This window comes from Ornithodoros turicata, chromosome 1 (genome assembly GCF_037126465.1).
Source record: "Ornithodoros turicata isolate Travis chromosome 1, ASM3712646v1, whole genome shotgun sequence".
Taxonomy (NCBI): domain Eukaryota; kingdom Metazoa; phylum Arthropoda; class Arachnida; order Ixodida; family Argasidae; genus Ornithodoros; species Ornithodoros turicata.
This window is the reverse complement of record NC_088201.1, coordinates 90,745,918-90,764,216: the sequence shown is the minus strand read 5'-3', so window position 1 is coordinate 90,764,216 and position 18,299 is coordinate 90,745,918. Positions and strand designations below refer to the sequence as shown.

At 45.5% G+C, this 18,299-nt stretch overlaps 1 protein-coding gene and 1 pseudogene across 3 annotated transcripts in view; one reads left to right on the top strand and one right to left on the bottom strand.

Moving 5' to 3' along the window:
* The window catches only part of LOC135366192 (testicular acid phosphatase homolog), a 55,552-nt gene that overhangs the window by 21,962 nt on the left and 15,291 nt on the right, over nt 1-18,299 (bottom strand). Inside the window, exon 1 of one of the 3 annotated variants that reach the window (XM_064598875.1) lies at nt 14,967-15,039. The exons of the other annotated variants lie outside the window; for them this stretch is intronic. The gene's annotated coding sequence lies outside the window, so the exon portion shown is untranslated. Of the gene's footprint in view, nt 1-14,966; nt 15,040-18,299 lie in introns of those variants that run through there. 3 annotated transcript variants of the gene reach the window in all.
* Nucleotides 12,784-15,379, top strand: LOC135378570 (uncharacterized; annotated as a pseudogene).

Sequence of the window (18,299 nt, the reverse complement as noted above, 5' to 3'; positions counted from 1 at the left end):
CCCGGCTTGCACTAACCGGAAATACGAGAGATTCTCGTTAGCCTTATGAGACAGTTCAAACAGTTGATTGAGTGCGCACAAACTCGAACCGGCAAAATCGGGCAAATTGACGTTTTCACGTGAAGCTAATAAACTCGTCTCACTTTTCTATACGCGCACCGTGCGCAGAGAGAGAGAGAAAAAAGAAGAGGGTTGTTGATGGTCGGTGTGCTTTCTCTTTACATTACATAGGCCACGACTATGCATGCTCAGAGGATAATCCCTTTACGAGCAGCTAAGCAACCTTTTATACTGGCCTCCAAGGCCATGACCTAAGTCAGTGCGCCATGAAAGTAAAGAGAAGAGAGAGAGAAAGAGGATGCAGGAACCAGCATGCCACCCACACCCCACGCCATTTATACGAGCAAGCATTGCTGCGCATGCGCACCGCTTGCTCGGTGGAAGGATACGGTCCGCGCGGTTTTCCTTTTGCGTCACCAGATGGCAACACAGAATGGCGTGTTTCACTGGGCTTTCAGTCGGTGTGTATGTGTACTCATGTTTCATGCTTTTTTATAAAAACGAAAAGTGGTAGACATATAAGTTTGGTGTCTATCGATTCCTGAAATATTGCGAGAGAAAGTAAATGGGAAGTTTTTTTTTTCGAAATGGCTATAAAAACCTGTTCAAAGAGGGAGGAGAAAAATTGTGTATTTTTTCACATTCGTGACGTCGCCGTAAAATACATACGACATGTATCAGAAATGTATAAATGTTATCCGATTCATCTCGTCTTCCTCTTTACCACCGTCGTTAAAATCTGCGCGGTGGTTACCGAGAAAAAGCATAAAATATGTTCCATAGGAAATACATTGGGACGGAGAGCTGGTGTGCCCTCTTAAGTCATTCTCGATATTCTGAACAGTTACAATGGCAGAAGAAGAACATTGGCGAACGGCAGTCTCATGGCGAAAGCGCCTGCAGCTGCTACACGGCAGAACGTGGCATACCTGACAAAAGTCACACTCATGAGCATGCTAACCCATGCTCACTCATGCTCAATGTGATAAATGAGTTGAGCATGAGTGAGCAAACGGACAGCTGAGCGGGAGTGAGCAAACGGTGAACTGAGCAAGAAGTGAGTGAGCATGAGTAGGCAAACAAGGAGCTGAGCTGGAGATGTGTGAGCAGGAGTGAGCAGGAGTCACAAGTGCCGACCTCTGCTTACAGACAGGTGCCTGGGTTACCTAGGCACCTGTCTGTATGTCAGTACGGTCCTATTCGCTGCTAGCATGTCACTCAGAGGAAGAAATGCCCCTGCGCGGTGTTCCGTAAACTTTTGTCCAGCACTGTACAATGTGTGTATACAGGGTGTCCCTGCTATATGCGAACATATTTTTTGAAATGATATATATCACTTTTTCGAGATGAGATCAGTTGTAGTATAGTATATGCTGAAGCGCACTCCTTAAGACTACGGTCCCGCCATTTCCCTTCCCCATCACGTCGAATCAGCCGCTACTACGCGGCGCCACCATCCTTATGTTGTCGGTTAGCGGCCAGCAGGAACTCTGCTTTCTCTAAACAGGTTCCCTAGAAAATCCGTACTCCCAAAATAGCCCTTCGGACTTGGCCGGGCTACCCCACGAGCCTATTATCCCTTCACAAAGGCAAGAGTCAAGGGCGTTGTCAGACGGAAGGAACATTTTACGGAAGGTTTTCGAGATCCTGCAACGCAAAGACCGGAATACTTCACACTGAGGCAGTATAGGGACCGAGCCGGCGTGTTTCGCTGCGAGCGGCGCGCCCCCACGCGGGACGCCCGAGAACAGCTGCGGGAGGGCGTCCGCTGTTTAGCACGAGGAAGCCTTGGCAATCGCGCTTGTGCGGCGGCTTCTTCGTTCGCTGGGGTTTGTTTAGGCAGCGAGAATGCTAAGTCACAACAACTGCTGCATAGCTGGGTGCAACGCGACCTACGCCAATTCTCCGGGTATCAGACTTTACAGTTTTCCATGGAAAACCTACGAGAAGGACCGACGTGCAACTTGGATCCAACTTGTTCGCCGAGAGACGTGAGTTGTGTAACCGACGTAGTTCACCGGGGGGTTGCTGACTTGTAATAGCTTGTAATTGCTAACTTTTCCATTCTGCAGGAGCACTGGCAAGTTGTGGGAGCCGACAAAGCACTCAAGGATTTGCAGTAAGCATTTCGTGGGAAATGTGAAGTCTGATGAGGAGAGGCATCCGGCTTACAACCCGTCCATCTTCCCCGACGTGTACAGGAAGCGGTCGACTCCATCGTCTGATCGTTACGCAAGGTAATCTAGTGCTTTTCTTACTTTAGTTTGTTACCCCCCCCCCCCAATGGTTCATCAATATCCCTACCCATCATTCACTACTTCTTGTGGTAACAAGGTCGTTTATAAATAATACAGCTTACTTGACAGTTCAGAATACATTTTTCGCATAACTGGTGCAGGGCTAAACGACGCAGGGAGTGTGGTGCCGTGAGCACCCAGAGCTTGGAGCCCACCGGGGAAGACGAGGGAGGCGATCATAACGAGTTTTCCGTGTGTCCTACAGAAGATGTATTTGAAATGCAGGACCCTGATATGTGTACGTCACATGAAGATGAACCGCCACTGAAGGAGGTATACTGAAATATCTTTTTGTGCACCCATAGCTCCTCCCAGACTCTTAAAAGTGTACAATTTCAATAGGCATCTACAATGACTGAAGAGTCAAGTGGAAGTTCGAGCATTTCTGCCTTCTGCTGCGAGCACTATGACACGAGCGTCGCCGTTCAGGTCAGCAGTGTCTCCATGGTTGACAACGGCATCAGTTGTCCACAGCGTCAGTATGAGACCAAGAGCACTGGCACAGCATACAAGGAGCCATACTTCGGAGGCTATAAGTCCATTGCAGATAACGAGCAGCGGCTGATTGACCTGACAGGAGTGACGCTCATGGTAAGTGAACTGTGTGTGCATGTGATTATAGGAGCTGATAAAAGGAATACTGGTCACCAGTGGCTAATACTGTTAAACAATGTTCATCCACAGGTTCTGTCCCTCCTGCAGAGCCTACTCCCAGATTCAGGACGCCAACCCCGAGAACTCCATGTGAATGACAAGCGTTTGCTCTTCCTCATGAAGTTAAAGCATGGGGTGCCCTTTTCGAGTTTGGCATCTCTCTTCGGGATACACCGAACGACAGCAGCAAAGGCATTCAAGCATGTCCTCTTTCATGTCTGTGCAGCAACAAAATCCTGGCTGTACTGGCAAAGCAAGGCTGCAGTACAGGCAACAATGCCCCCAAATTTTCGCTTGTTGTACCCGGATTGCCGGATAATAATAGACTGCACAGAGTTGAAAGCAGAGACACCAGCAGGGGTTCAAGCACAGAACCTCTGGTACTCCCACTACAAGGGGACGTATACAATGAAGTACCTGATAGGAATAGCACCGAATGGTCTGGTGACATTCTTATCCCCAGGCTTTGGAGGAAGAGCCAGTGACACCAACATTAGAGTGGAAGCTGTTCTTCTACCACGGCTGGAGCCTGGAGACCTCGTGCTGGCAGATAACGGCTTCCCTGGTGTTGGACAACAGAAAGCAACGCTAGTGATGCCCCCGTTTGCCACGAAGCCACAGTTTACTGAGGCAGAAGTGGACGCAACGTATGAAACTGCATCTGTGCGGATACATGTGGAAAGGGTCATCCAAAGACTGAGAATCTTTGACATTTTAAACCAAAGAATTCCTCATGACCTGGCAGAACATATGGACAAGATAATGCATGTGATATGTGTAATCACTAATGTGAAACCAGGAATCTTTCGTAAAAATGATGAAACAATGCAATTTTAATAAAAAGGCTTTTCATGCAAACAACAACAACAACTAAATCATGACTATGGCCTGGGGTGCTTTTCATGCAGTCATCCACATTAACACGGTTTTTCATCAATTTACACATGGTGCATAAATTATACGGTGTATCTGTCTACCAGCGCTGGCAGAAAGTGTACAAAATAGAATTCCCTTAAGTGCGGCACGGAGTCCCTCAGGAAGTCGTCACTGCGACATATCTCAAGCATCAAATAATCAGTGTCCGAGTAAACAAAAAAAAAGCACTTATGAAGCCCTAAGACGTACAGTGACACTTGTATCTGTGTACAATATGGGTGTGACTTCCTTAAGCTGTAGTCTGGATTGCACTGGATGTAGGCAAGCAGCGGACGCTCGAGGACACTGCCCTTTCGTTTACTATACGGACACTTTATCTCCAGCAAACAGACGTTGCCTGCTTCATCCCTATAAAAGATGGTTTCAAATGATCAGTGAGATGCAGGAGCACAATTAGAAGCACACCCTAAATACCGGCACTAAGAATTTCTGAATTCGCATGTAAACTACCTGAAAATCCCGTCTGGAGAGCAAGCAAGCCACGGATCATCAGAGTTGACGACCAGTCCTAGCTGTGTGACAGTGACCCCAGACACGGATTCAAACTTTTGCCGTGCAAGTGGCTCCATGCATACTCCATACTGCATAGCTGTTGTCCTGACAGGGATGGCATTTATAATCTTTCCTGCCAGCTCCTCAGGCGACTGTGTCCACCGTAATATCTGATGGCTCTGCAAGACAAACAGCAAATGATAGCTTTGCGGGCGCCAACGTAATACGTAAATGGGAAAAAGTTAAAAGTAAATAAAGACAATGCAGAAAGCAAAATATTAAGCACTCTGAGCAACCATAGGTGAACCACTGCAGACAGAAATCCTGACAGCACGCGAAACCAAAAAAAGATAAGTAGAATATGCAGATGGCAGAGATGTCCTAGCATCCCTTGCGGCACCTTAGTCCCTGTAATTCGATATTCACGTGCTTTGAGCCAGGATGATCTGTCTGTGGCGGTCATCCTACAAAGCTCAGGAACGTCTTCCTCCGTCAGCAAAACCCTCTCCAGGTAGAAGGCCTTTTCTGTTGACTTTATCCTGTCCAGGAAATTCTCCACCTTGAGCATAATACCCCTTGCAGTGATACTGCTCACATAGCTGGGAAAAACTGGTCTCAAGAGATCCCAACTAAACACAGATATGTTGTCCCCCTCTGTGCTTTCAGCGCCTGACGCCTCCGTGGCAGATGTCAGTGCACTTCCTTCGGCCCTTAACATATCAACCAGTGAACAATCCATGCCACTGAAGTGATTCAGAACGTGCGTAAGGGGAACCTCGGGAACATTGGGAAGACCTGCGAAAATATGTTTTTAGATACACTCCTAATAATATGTAAACGAAGCACGAATGTATCTGAAGTGTAGAACATGTTGCAATCGTGACAGCAGAGGACTGCTAAAAAGAGCTGCAAGGCTTGATCAGATACCCTTCACTATGTATATGTGAGCATGTAAGATGTACTGATAAAACCCGGTTATGGTATAGACATTTACATCAACTCACACGGCACGCGTGCACACACACACGCACAACAGGTAAATGATACTCAGACCACCTCAGGTGACCTCAGAAAAAAGTAGTCTAATAATGGAAATACCTGTGGAAACACCTCCGGATGCTTTGACTAACTTTGGATACTTGTGCTGCTTTGATGCAGCAGGGATACCCCACGCTCGTGCCTTGCTGGTTTTTGTTGACGAGTCCTCCACTTCCACGTAAAGTGCAATTGCAGCAGCGTGCTTACACTTTCCTGCAGCACCAGCCTTGCAGGTACATGTAGCTTTCTGCAAACTTCTGCCTGCGTTGATCTGCGCATAAAATGCTTTCTGAATTAGTCTTTGTGAATTAGAACAATGATATAACTGCTCATTATTCACAGCAGATGAAAACTACGTTCGTATTCAGGGTACATGCAAAACAAAACTGCAAAAAGAAAACGGATGTCAATCTACTCACATGCAGTATCATGTGATGGCTGCGATCATTAATTCGTGTCTTGGGGACACAGTAGCCCTCGATCTGACTGTGTCCGTCATCCCGAATCTCTCGGACGTTGTGCACATGTACAGCATCCACCAGTAACTTCCCTTTCTTCAGGTTACCGCCTCTGCAGAAGCTCTCCACGTCGCATATTGAAGAAAATCCCGTCTGTACAGGGTGTGTGCAGAAAAACATGACCCGCATTTTTACATGTAACTCGTTGTCTACTTAGCCGAGGGACTTCCGGTGGCGCACGATGGCGTATTTATGCGTGCGAAAGCTACAAAAAAATCCTGGAGGCCATACTCAGTGTAAAAAAATTAACTGAGCGCGAAAATATGGGCTTCCATGCATTAGAATAGGGCGGTCATGACAGTGCATGGTAGTGCATTTCGGTCTCATGAGAGTTATGTGCAGGCACCGGTAGGGGTACTGCCGATGAGCATCCATGTGGGACATCGTTTCGATTTATGCACCGATAGCTCCCCTAGCGGTACTTGAACACAACTCTCCTACGTGCACCAGGTTGCCCTTTCACATACACCCTATTGTCCACCATGTTGCCCTATTCTGATGCACGGAAGCCGACGTTTTCGTTGTTCCGTTTATTTTTTAAGCTGGGTATGGCTTCCACAATTTTTCTACAGATTTCGCACGCATAAATGCGCCATCGTGCGCCACCGGAAGTTCGTTAGTTAGGTAGGCAACAAGCTATGTGCCTAAATGCGGGTCATGTTTTTCTGCACACACCCTGTATGTGGCACGGTGCGGTTTCGGGAAGGCCCGGCGGCATGATACAACAACGATCCGTAACCTTAAGTACGAACTTAGAAACTAAACTTCTCATCCGCCAAACGGACAACCACAGCTGATACAGCTGCAATTCTAGAGCGCTCCCGACACCTGCGTCGAGACCGCCGTAGATGGCGCTGGGCGCGTTGTGCGCAGCGCCGCCGCCTAGACGTTACTCGGTCCCTATAACAGCATATGCCTCATGTAATGCATCCCTCAGTTTCTAAAAAAAAAGTAAATTTCATCACGATTTGCTATCGCTTGTTTTCTCTCTCTTTCCTTTGTTTTTCTTCTCGCTATAAAAAATGATTTGTCCGACATACTCCTTTCAATATCAGAAAGCGCGACGGTAACTTTTGAAAAAAAAAAGAAAAGAAGGAGACAAATGCGTAATACGGCGAAGCTAGAAAACAACTGACCTGTCCTCTTCATATTTTTTCGATTTTTTTTTTTTATTACGTGTTAGCGCCCCGAAGCAACTTTGGCTATGAGCGGCGTTTCTTTTCTCACTGTTGCTTCAGATACCTGTTGTTTTGCTTGTTACCTTGCTTGCTTCAGCACCGAGATAATAGTGAGTCTTCCTCGTGTGGCTGCTTGATATAATTTGAAGGCGAACGACAGTTTTTACACGCCAGACCCACACCCCATTACACGCTTGTAATGGGGTGTTGGAAACCCTACACGCGCTTTCTATTGGTGACAAAAAGAAGAGAACATGTTGATTCGGCAAGTTTAGAAGTTTAGATATTGAAACCAAATTTCCTTGTTATATTCCCAACAGACGAATGTCGTTGTCCATATATTTTCCGTGACGCGCTTTTTCTATTTCTTTCATCGGTTTGACATTGTTAGCGAAGTACTCTGTGTGGGTAGTGCACAACGCGTAAAACAGCGGACTGCATATTTATGCCCTGGCTCTTTCGCGGACTTGATGACTGTACATAATTGTCGACATTTATTTGGCTGTCCCACCACATTTTTGTCATTTCTTAGGTTGAGGCGCAATAAGCCAGGACACTGTGTAAGCGTCCCTGTCCCACATTTTACGCTCGGTGTCTGTCTTTCTCTTTCATTTTCTCAAACATGACAACGGTTTGGAAAGCCTTTGAACTCAGCTAGACAATGTGCACGGAGCTACCTTCCGGAGAGCTCTATCTCCATCAAGGTTACCAGGAGTTGGTCCAACAAGATGAACCGTTTCATGGGAAAGTCCGAAAGCTACAAGAAACCATACCGTGTGGTTGAAAATTTATAAGACATATTCACGTCAAAAACTGATGTGGCTACTGGTGCACTCTGTCTGTGTGTTGCACTTGTTTCATAAAAAAGAACGGGCAGAACGATTGGCCGGTCACAGGCGCGTATGCTCACTCGCACATACACACATCTTTCTGTCACTGCTGCAAAGGGCATGAGCTAACCTGCTCATGCGTTACGTTACTGCAATAACCTCTATTATTGCAATAAAATGTACGGAAGGTGCAACAGCATGCGTATACGTGTTTAGACAAGACTGTGTGTTGCTATATGCGTACGAATTGATATGCCTGTTACTGCAACAATACGGGTAGTGTAATATATAATGATATATGATATGAAATATAATCCATTCTTAGTCAGGCGTTTGCTGTCGAGGTCCAACCAAGGATGGAATTTGCAATCCCTGAATGGATACAGTATAGAATTGTGCCGTATGGATCACTAATGTAGCCAGCAAAAAAAAAAAAAAATAAATTGGGAGGGGTTCGATGGGAACATTACATGAGGTAGATGGAAAGAACGTTTTACGGAAGGCTTTCGAGAACGTGCAATGCGAAAGACTAGAATACTTCACACTGAGGCAGTCTCACAGCATATGCCTCATCTAATTTTATCAATTCCCCCTGCCCCCCCCCCCAAAAAAAAAGTTAAATTTTATCACGATTTGCTATCTCTTGTTCTCTCTCTTTCCTTTGTTTTTCTTCTTGCCATAAAAAGGGATTTGTCTGACACAATCCCCTTGCCTACATAACGAATTTTTATCATGGTGCAACCTGAATTCAGTCACACGCGATACATGACGGCACACACGTGCGAAATTCGGGGATCGGTTTTTCTTTTGTGTGTTTGTGTGTGTGGCTGGACTCGTTTTCCTGTCGACAAACACACACACACCAATAAGTGTGAAATTATACATACACACACTACTTTATCACTCAGAAAAATGTGTAGCACGTCGTAGCTCGAAAACGATTACCCGTCCTTTTCGTGTTTTTTCTCACTGTTGTTTCGGGTACCTGCTGTTTTATTTGTTACGTTGCTGCCTTCATCATCTGAATTATTGAGGAGAGAGCGAGTCATCCTTGTTTCGTAGCTTGATGCACTTTAAAGGCGGACGACAGTCTGCACGCCTGTTTCTGCGTCACCTTTTAGCCATAACCTTCTAAGCGGGGAATCTACTTTGTAATAAAGTGTGGTCAACCCTACGTGCGCTTTCTACTTGTGACAAAAAATTACAGGACGGTTATGTTAGTGTAACGCGAAGTTCAGCGTCAGTATGCGAGTGGTGAATGAAGCCGCGTGAAAGTGAAAGACGAGGGAATCACATTTTGACTCGGGGGGGGGGGGGGGGGGGTATATTTATTAGACGAAAAGGAAAAAAAACCGGGGACTCGGCATGTTTCCATATTATATTACCTGCAAACAAATGTTGTTGATCGCGCGTTTTCCGTGACGCGCTTTCCTTCTTTTATGCTTTTGACATTGTTACTGAAACGCTGTGTGAATAGTGTACAACGCGTAAAACAATTGAATAGACCGGGCCGCTGTGGCGTCGCTCATGATCTCAGTTGTCTCGTGTACGTAAACCCCCAATTATAATAATTATAAAAATAACGATTGAACAGTAGGCTGCATATTCATTATATATGGCCCTGCGACTGGTCTACCTGTGAAAGAGAGGTTTTTCGTCTGTCTTATGTCGCATATTTTCCGTATTATCACGTAAATGTTATGGGCGGCATCAGAGACGTTGAGCAGTAACGTAGTTGTTTTTGACGAAAACGACAGAGAGAGAGGGGGAAAAAAATAAAAACGCGAGAGAGATGGAGGGAGGAAGGGATAGTACCTTCCACCAAAATGTGTAGCAGACTATTTGGTCAACCCCATAGCATCTCGTGGTTGACCCCGAACTCCATACCTTATGAACTAAAATTGCCACCCCCTCCAAATTGTCTTGATGGGAAAGTTATGCATCAACTTGTACAACTTCAGGAAGCTGAACTGCATTGTTGCATTTTTGGTGATACGATATGCCACGTCAGTTCCTCCTGTGTCGCTAAGATGTGTGTTGGGAGCGCGCAATCGGATTTTTGCGAGCTTCACCTCGGTGGTGGCATTGCGCTCCACGCTTCTTTTTTCCATTTCTTTTTACAAATTATCAGGACTCTCTCTCCGGTTTCGGCTTTGTTTAGTTTACGACATAGTCATTTTCTTCGGCCTTGTGATAGTTCGGCTTCATGATATTTCGGCACGTAACAACCATAATTTTGAAAACAGCCACCCGGCCCCTTCCTAATTCTCATATGTTGTATAACCTTGCTGCTTTATCACCAGAAGCATCTCCAATCCGGGGTTCTCGTTTCTCTTCTTGTTCTTTATTGTTATTCTTAGCTGTAGTCTGATACCGTTTAGCGAGGAATGAATGGATTTTCTAATAGATCGGAAATGCAATATGGCAGGAAACGTAATGCGGACTTGGATAATTTTGGAGTGCCATTCAAGAAATCAAGGAACGAAAATTCGTTCGAAGCTGTCCTACGGATAAATGACGTAAGTCACGCAGGTTCCGTAGCACGGTTTTCCTAAAACAGTTGACATGGTTCCAGGAATACCAAGTTTTTATTTTTATTTTACTAAGTTACTAACTAACTAACTACCATGTTTTTGTGGCTATAATATTAATATAAAATTATGACTATAAGCTGGGAAGCCACATATGCAAGGACGCGTACATGTTCACTCGCAATGGTCAAGGACGTCGGCAGATGGAAGGAACGTCATACGGAAGGTTTTCGAGATCGTGCGATGCGAAAGACAAGAATACATAACACAGAAGTAGTCCCACAGCATATGCCTAATCTAATTTTATGAATCCCCCCTCCAAAAAAAAAAAAGGTAAATTTTATCACGATTTGCTCTCTCTTGTTCTCTCTCTTTCTTTTGTTTTTGTTTTTGCCATAAAAAAGCATTTGTCCGACAAAATCCCCTTGCCTACATAACGAATGTTTATAATGGTGCAGACGGTACCTGAATTCAGTCATACGCATTACATTACGGCACACACGTGCGTGATTCGGGGACGGTTTTTTTCTTTTGTGTGTTTGCGTGTGTGGCTGGACACGTTTCCTTGTCGACAGACAGTGCTGTGCGTAGCGGCGCTACTAGCAGAGCAGCTCTTTTCGCTACTTTTTCAGTAGCGGAGGAGCGCTCGCGCTAAATTTCTAACCAATAGCGGAAAAATAATTCCCGCTACGAACTTTGGTAACGTGTCCGATGCTGCTACCGCTACTTTCCCGCTACTTTAGTGCGCAAGACAAAAGAAGTAACTCGTATTCCACGCCATTTCACTTCGACAAGGCAGTATCCGTGTCACAATCCGGCATGACCAAAGTGATATTTTCTAATTTCTATACGCTCTTATTCTCCCTAGAATAAAGTTCAGAGCTGGTATCGACATTTTTCGTGCTTATTGCTCCTGCATAAAACAATATTTTATTGCCTAAGCGTTGTGTGGGCTCTACTCATCATGGTTACATGTTCGTCATAAAAAAAAATATCTTACGAGGCAGCTTGGCAGTAGCGCCGGTACATATTTCCTTCCGGTAGCGGTACCGCGCTACGTTTCGGAATGAGTAGCGGCGTTTCAGAGGAGTAGCGCTACTCCGCTACCTAACTGCCGACCGAAGGGACAGGACGCAGACAAGCTGGTGCATAACCCGGTTCCTTCCGTTCGATTAGAAACAATGAAGCAAAAAAATAAATAAATAAATAATAAATAAATAAAGGAACAAGACGAATAAGCGTGTGTTTGGGAGACGGAAGAGAATTTGCTCGTAGCCTTTTCTGTGTTCACATTCATTGCCTAGCAGTGACAATTCTTTTGTAGGAGCCTGCTTGTTGCCCCTAACAGCTTTATCTAACACGCAGGATGTCAGTGACACTTGCAGTAACCGAATATGATTCAGCATGCGCGGCGAGGTGCGCAATTGCTATTATTCAAACGTATTGCGATAATTAGGTTCATTACGATGATTATGTTGATGATACCGATTACAGTTTTATATTCCCTTGAGACCGAAGATAGTGCTGCACGAAATGCTATAGTCGTTCATTGTACCGGTAGATTTGGTCCACAGGCACACTACACGCACGTATTGCTCTCTAGGCGCAAACATAGGGTTCTACGATTTTTAGTTCGTTCGTTCGTTCGTGTGAACCTTTTTGGAATGGGGTAGAGTCCTGCACTCAACGCAGGGAAACATCCCACATCATCATCATCCATTCATCTAGGTTGTTGTTGTTGTCGTTCACTTCACAACAACGATTATGAGCCAAGGCCAATATGTTAGGCCGAGGACATGTTGCGAGAATGTGAGAAAGACAAACAAGGAAGCACACAAGAGACACGTTTCGAATAGGCCCAGTGGGAAGCTAACTCGGGCGGCGTACAGCGCCGCCTGACCACTCCAATGTTTCATGTGGGGCGCTCCGCCGTACCTAGCGCATTCAGTACTATACGCAGTTGGCTTTTCTGGTCGTTACGTGTGTTCCATTCCTATAGTTTTCGGACAAATTCTTGGAATCAGTTTGGCTGTGGTACCTAAGATGGGTAGCAAAGTGAACTGCTGCATTGTATGGTGTAGCAGTACATACAGGAATTCGCCGGGAACCAGATTTTATTCGTTCCCGCAACGGTGGTACGAGGCTGACCGCCGAGCGAAATGGATCGCTCTTGTTCGCCGTCAGAAGTAAGTACAAATACAGTGCCTGTGCTTATTGCTTCCGTAAACGTTCTGCTAATTTTTACAGCAATGTTTGTCTACAGTGAGGATGGCGGGATGTGGCAACCTACGGTGAATTCCCGCATATGTAGTAAACACTTCGTGGGCAACAACAAGTCGGACGAGGCCCACAGCCGGAGCTACCATCCGACAATTTTCCCGGACGTGTATAGGAAGGCAGGAGTGTCAGGAATTTCCGAGAGACACGAGAGGTTAGTTGAAGCTGCACTATTTTTTTAACTTAACTAACGATGAATATTACATTTCGACAGGAGGAAGAAACGGGCACGGATCGAAGAAATGAGTGACGAATCAACACAGGGTCACCAAAAAACACCTGCAGAGTCACCCCAAAGCACATTCAGCGTGGTGGAAGAGCTGGGGACATGTCCACCTGCTGGCAGTTTCACTGTAGAGGTAATACTTTGTCTTTATGTGCTTTTGCATTAACCTGCTAGGTAGGGTGATTTTTACTAGACCTCAGATGTTTAGGCACTAAAAAAAGGTAGTTTTAGGCACCAATCATAGGCATAGAAGAGAGTGATTTAGGTACTAAAAGTCAGACTTTAGGCTCAATAATATTGAGTCTCCCTTCAGCCGCACGATTTCTTTTTTCTTTTTTTGCAGTGAGAACGTTTTCAACTGCATTTGTCTTTGTTCAGCTAAGAGCAACATGAAAATTGAGATCGATTCAGGTAGGAAACGTTCACGGAAAAGCTAAAACCTAAAGAATTGTTCATCATACAAACTTTTGAAAACAATGCGTCACAAGCAAGGTTTCTAGATTTACCACTTGCTGCCAACATGAGCTGTAAGCTGAAAAGGTATGTACTGCTTGCGACACGGTTATCTGAAATCTGCAGCCTGTGGCCGAGCGGTGCCCTATCAGAGGTGTCGCACACGAAGGAACTGTACCAACACAGCATCCTATAGGGGAGGCCACTATATCCCTCTCTCTCACTCTCTTGCTATCAGACACTACCCGGGTATCCGAGGGCTACTTCTCCCGACAGGTAGCGACTTGCGTACGGCCTTCCCTCATAGTCGGTAATGGTATAGTTCCTTCGAGCGCGACACCGCCGATAGGGAACCGCTCCGCCGCAGACTGCAGATTTCAGACAACCGTGTCACGACCAGTACTGCATTCATTGAGGTTGGTACGGACTTAAATGCTGGAATCTCAAAAGGCTGAATCTTGTATGGCATGGCTTATCCGGTTCTAGCTGGCTTCAAAGTTTTAAATCACGTATTTCACTTTGGAGCATAGTGCAGCACAACCTCCTATGAGCATTTTATGCGTTTTATGCATTTTACAGCGAAAAACGACATTCTCTGCATATTCGCCAAAATAGCCATTACCATCACATTAGGCATTTATAATTGTAATAAGGTCACTACTATGGAATCCCTTTCACCTAGTTTGTACCCTAGTATGGAAAGGGCAGCAATACTGTCAATGAAAAAAAAATTAAGCAGTTACCTAAAGGTCCAAAGTCTAATTCTTACCAACATATCAGAGTTGCCGTGATGCACCAGTATTTGTTTCACTTCTTTGGTGCTTACTTTTGTAGGTGGGCGCCATGACCGAACCTGGAACAGCCTCACTTGGGCCACTTTCTGCATTTATATCGTGCTCTGATGGGACTGACGTGTCAACCTATGTCAGCCACAAGGAAATTGTGACCGAAGTCACAGATACCAGCGACCTGACAGTGACTGTGGATGCTGGATGTGGGACGCCATATAAGTACCCATACTTTGGTGGGTTCAGATCCGTGGAGAAAGAGGAACCAAAGCTACACGCACTTACAGCAGTTTCCTGTCAGATCTTTGCACTGCTGCTTAGTCTACTGCCTAAAATGCCCAGAAAGACAAATGAGTTGTCACACCAAGACAAGCTTCTGCTCTTCCTGATGAAATTAAGACACGGTCTTCCTTTTTCATTTCTTGGAGTCCTGTTCAACATCCACCGGTCGACTGCATCAAGGATTTTCAAGTATGTGCTGAACAACCTAAGCGGAGCAACAAGAGAGTGGCTCTTTTGGCCAAGCAGACGTGCTATAACTGCTACTATGCCTCCAAGGATCCGGTGTCATTACCCTCGGTGCAGGGTAATAATTGACTGCACGGAGCTCAGGACAGAAATGCCACCCACACTAGAAGAACAGAATCTTTGGTATTCACAGTACAAGAGTGGTTATACTGCAAAGTACCTTGTTGGAATTGCTCCCAATGGGCTCGTGTCATTCCTTTCCTCTGGATTTGGAGGGAGGGCTGGAGACACAGCTATTACTGTGGAATCTGAGCTTTTACCCCTGCTGGAACAAGGTGATGAAGTGCTAGCAGACATGGGCTTCCCAGGTATAAGGATTGGACTGGGCAGCCAGAACGTAACACTTGTGATGCCACCATTCGCCAGCAGTCCTCAGTTCACAGAGCTTGAAGTAGAAGCAACGTACAAAACAGCCAGCGTCCGCATACATGTTGAAAGAGTAATACACAGACTAAAATGTTTCATGTCATCTCTCACAGAGTGCCCTATCAACTGGTCCAGCACCTTGAAAAGATCATGCATGTAATTTGTATAATAACAAATTTGAAGCCAGGAATTTTTAAAGAAATGTAAACTTAAAATTGGTGCCCACTCCAAAAGCACTGTTCAGAAGAAGGTAGAACCTGAATGTCATACTTCTCGAACGTATGTAACCAAAATATCAAACTATCTCCTTCTGGAACGGCATCCTGCATTTCAAAATGAATTAAATGCAGTGCTACCATTTTTTCACTGCATCGTGTAGTTCTGGCAACCCTGTTCTCACCTACGTCATTGGCTTCATGTTTACCTTACTAAACATGAAATGGTAATTTTTGACTGTCGATTTCCGAATCAACTTCTTTTAAGTTTTGTAAAAACTGGGCCTTTTATTGAACACAAGTCTGCAGAAACCGCTTTTGAAAGGTTACACAGAATCACATTGTACACTCAATTCCGAAAGTTATCCTTACGGACACCACCTTTAACTATGAGTGAATGCAATGAGCTGAGACTATGAGTGTGTACAAAACCAGAATATATAACTTGTTATTGCACTTTGGTTGTTGCGACCGATACATATTTACATAGCTATACATGAGGTGCTGCATGAGCATTTCGTATTTCCATTTTTGATTTCTGTAGTTTATGCACACGGCAGGAAGTACTCAAAGTAGAACCTTCTGAGTTTTGGGATAGCAACACCAAGGAACTCTTCATTTCTTATTACTTCAATCGTTTTGGAATCAACTTTGGTGTAGATGAAAAAGCTGCATTTGTTCAGCCCTAATACGTGCAAGTTAATCTGCACTTGAGTATAGTAAGTGTGGGTGGTCCTCAGCTGCAGGCCGGTCTCGTCCCTATGCAGACACGGTAGTAGGGGAGGATCTTCCACCTTCTTGTATTCCCTACTCTTTGGACACTTTATTTCAAGCAATTCAATACTGCCATTCTTTGCCCTGCAAAGGAAAAAGGGTGGGTGTAGGCTTATACAGTGTGAACAAAATTAACCTTCCATGACCACTTCACCAAAAAAAGCAACAAAATAAAAACTTGTCCTATTTTTCTGCTACTTGTGTTACAGACGGGTGCTAAATCAGAACTACCACCTGTTCTTGAAGATAACTTTTGGTTTTATTTTATTGCTCTCTTCATGAAGCACTCGTGAAAACTTAATTTTGTTCACCCTGTATGTAAAAAAAAAGAGACATGTGCATGTAAATTTAGTCTGGTGCTTGCTTGTGTGCAGCCTGCACCTCCTCAAGTACTTCTGCACGCCTGGTCTCCTCACCTGTACAAACCATCCGGAGAGCACCCCAGCCAGAGGTCCTCGGGTGCTACAACTAGTCCAAGGCACTGCACGGAGACTTTGTGAATCCTTTCAAACGTCCCCCTCGCCTCTTCCTCTGTACTACAACCATATCTGGTTGCTTTGCAGGAGAATTCTTTCTTCTGCACTAGATCAGCTGCACGGTCTCTCAGGTCTTTTCTGCAGCTGAGAACTCTGTGAGCCTGCAATGGGACTTAATGAGTCAGCTCATGACACTTATACAACCAACGTGAAGTAAAACAAAATTCCTGCCTTTGTAGCTGTGATTCGGAGGGACCTTTCTGTCTTCCAGGATCGGGCATTTAAGCATGTTCTCCTACATATCTCTTTTATCTCTGTATTTGTCACAGCTACACGAGTGTTGTAGAGCGTAAGCAAACATGGCCTCAAGCCATCTGTTTACTTGTGCAGCTTCAAACGTAACCCTTCAGCAGTTGACTGCGATGTGTAACATGGGTAACATGCCCCAGTCCGTTCCCACTCAAATAGGGAAATGTTATCGCTTTGTGTCTGGTTAGGTACAGGCATATCTAAATCCTGGGTTGTCTCCATGGGGTCCTCGGCTAGTAACATTGCAACCATTGGGCACTTGATGTCCTCAAAATGCTTCAAAACCACGCCGATGTCAACAGAAGCAGCTATGCCTATGTGGAACGCATACAGATTGAGGGTAACCGACGGTAAAACCAATGAATAAAAAACGTACTCAATGAGATTTCATGATATGGCTTCCAAGTGAAAATCGTAGTAGCAGAGATTGATGATTAACTCAAGCATAGGATGATACATCCAATACTAACTGTGTTGTAATGTGCGTCCACAGGTCATATTACTGATTAATTCGGACAATAAATAATTTGATAAATGGCAACTTCATGGAAATGAACTTACGTTCTTCGTCTGGACACAGCCTCTTAACTTTTGGATAGAGCTTCCTTTTTGTCGGCACGCAGATGGTTCGTCTACGTCGGATGGCTCCTCCGCTGCCTTTGTCATACCGGAGGAGTCACTATCATGTGGGTTCCGCCTGTCACATCGCACTTCGTCGACCTCTGCGGAGCTGTATGCCATCTTGTTATCTCTAAAGTCTGTCTCCAAATACCCTCCCCGCTCCTGGGTGATATACACTGACTCAAAATCAGCCCTGCAATGTGTATGAACCATGGGCATCCGCGGCTCGTTGGCCCCGGTGGTTGTTAGTATCCTGACGGCGCTCAAGGTTCTCGGCGAACAGGGACACCGGGTGACCCTACAGTGGGTCCCCGGCCACACCGGCATTCAGGGCAACGAAGAGGCAGATTTGGCGGCTGCTGCGGCCCGCCGTATCTCCAGAGCCGTGCCCATTATCCTCTCCAATGGAGATAGGCGCTCCTACTTGTCTGCGTTGGTGTCACCCTTAGCCCGCCAGCAATGGCTGCATGACATCACTCAATGGTCGCTCCTCCATGCAGTGGACCCGTCATTATCGTTTAGGATGCCAGGTGGCTTCCCTCGCAGCTTTACGACACTCCTGCGGCGTCTACGACTCAACGTAGCCTTCACCCCTGTGTTCCGTGTTAAGCTGGGTTACAGTAACACGGCGCTGTGCCTAGCTCGCCGCACCCCAGCTACGATCCCCCATATCATAGAGGACTGTGAGCGGTACACGTGTGAACGCCGGGTACTTCGACGCCAACTTGAACT